The sequence below is a fragment of the Carlito syrichta genome, unplaced genomic scaffold (assembly GCF_000164805.1).
Source record: "Carlito syrichta isolate Samal-C Ts95f unplaced genomic scaffold, Tarsius_syrichta-2.0.1 Scaffold305649, whole genome shotgun sequence".
In the NCBI taxonomy this organism is placed as follows: Eukaryota; Metazoa; Chordata; class Mammalia; order Primates; family Tarsiidae; genus Carlito; species Carlito syrichta.
The window spans coordinates 448,104-450,156 of NW_007249745.1; positions in this window are offsets into that span (position 1 = coordinate 448,104).

Below are 2,053 nucleotides of genomic sequence, written 5' to 3' on the forward strand. Positions count from 1 at the left end.
ACAGAGTGAGACTCCAATTAAGAAAAAGAAAAAGTCAGATTTTGGCCGGAGGCCGTGGCTCACATCTGTATTCCCAGCACTTTGGGAGGCTGAGGCATGAGGATTACTTGAGGCCAGGAGTTCGAGACCAGCCTGGACAACATGATGAGACCCCTTCTCTCAAAAAAAAAAAAAAAATTAGCCAAGTGTAGTGGTGCATGCCTGTAGTCCCAGCTATTCAAGAGGCTAAGGAAGAAGGATCATTTGAGTCCAGGAGTTCAAGGCTGTAGTGAGCTATGATCTCACCACTGTGTTCCAGTCTAGTCAACAGAGTAAGACTCCTGTCTCAAGAAAAACACAAACTTTGTAGGTCCTCAGGGAGCACAAACTATAGGGGGCACGGGATACCTGAAGCCTCACAGAAGGGGACTAAGGGTCATGGATCTCTTCTGAACATCCATGGGACCCACTTTATTTATGTATTTATTTTGAATTGGAGTCTCACTCTGTCATCCAGGCTGTAGTGCAGTGGCACACTCACAGCCATCCCAGCATTGACCTGCTGGGCTCTGGCGATCCTTCCGCCTCAGCCTTCCAAGTAGCCGGAACTACAGGTGCACTACCATGCATGGGTTATTTTTTTTTTTTTAATTGTAGAGACAAGGTCTTGCCAAGTTGCCCGGGCTAGTCTCAAACCTGCAGGCTCAGGCAATTTTCTTACCTCGGCTTCCCAAAGTGCTGGGATTACAGGTTGAGCCACTGAGCCTAGCCAATACTTTATTTTTAATTGTAGATAGATACTCAGGGGAATCTATTGATTAGCATATATGCTATCTTTTTTTTTTTTTGAAAGCAGGATTTATTGAGAGGACAGAAAAGCTCCCAGAGTGGGAGGGGACTCGAGAGGGTTGCCCAGCATATATGCTATCTTTGTACTAATTTTTTTTTTTTTTTGAGTTGGAGTTACTCTGTTGCCCAGGCTGGAGTGCAGTGGCATGCTCACAGCCACCGCAGCCTCCACCTGCTGGGCTCAGGTGATCCTTCTGCCTCAGCCTTCCAAGTAGCTGGAACTACAGGTACATGCCACCACGTCTGTCTAATTTTTTGTTTTATTGTAGAGATGAGGTCTCACCAAGTTGCCCAGGCTGGTCTCAAGCCTGTGGGCTCAGGCAATCCTCTCACCTTGGCCTCCCAAGGTGCTGGGATTATAGGCGTGAGCCACTGCACCCGGCCTGTACTAATTTTTATTATTTATTTTTCTCACAAAAGATGGGTAATTTGCTGATGACATAAGAAGGTTTGAGGGAGGCACATCTCACACATGAGTGTGAAAACCCACTCATTAGAAAATAATCCCATTTATTTTTTTTTAGGCCTGGGTACAGTGCTTGTTTTGCTTTAGGTATAGGGATGAGGAGTGAGAGTTCTTGGCCAAACTGGTGCCCGCTTCCTGCAGCCATAACACTCGTCTTGCTGTTGCCATGTGACCTTTGGTTCTACTATGGAGACCAGGAGTGAAGGTCCCTCTTAAAGCTAGTCTGAGAGCCGGGCATGACAATACTAATTCTGGCCTGGTGCTGACCCGCTGGTGTACCAGTCCTAGGCTCTGGCCAACTGCTGCCATGTCCTTCTTGACTGGTATGTGGACCTGGAGATGAGTCCCATGCTGGTACTTCCTGACACTGCCAACTTGGTGGTCCCCAAATTTTGAGATAAGTGCACAGAAAGAAGAGCTGGTTCACTCCAAACTTGGCTTTGTTTTGACTTAAAAATAGGGAAGGAAACCGGGTGCAGTAGCTCATACCTGTAATCCCAGCACTTTGGGAAGTGAACACGAGAGGGTTGCCTAAGTCCAGGGGTTCAAGAACAGCCTGGAAAACATGGTAAGAACTCGTCTCTACAATAAATCAAAAAATTAGTTCAGCATGGTGGTGCGCACCTGTAGTTCCAGCTACTTGGAGGGCTGCAGTGGAAGGATCACCTGAGCCCAGCAGGTTGAGGCTGCGGTGGCTGTGAACATGCCACTTGAACTCCAGCCTGGGCAACGGAGTGAGACTCTGACCAAAAAAAAAAA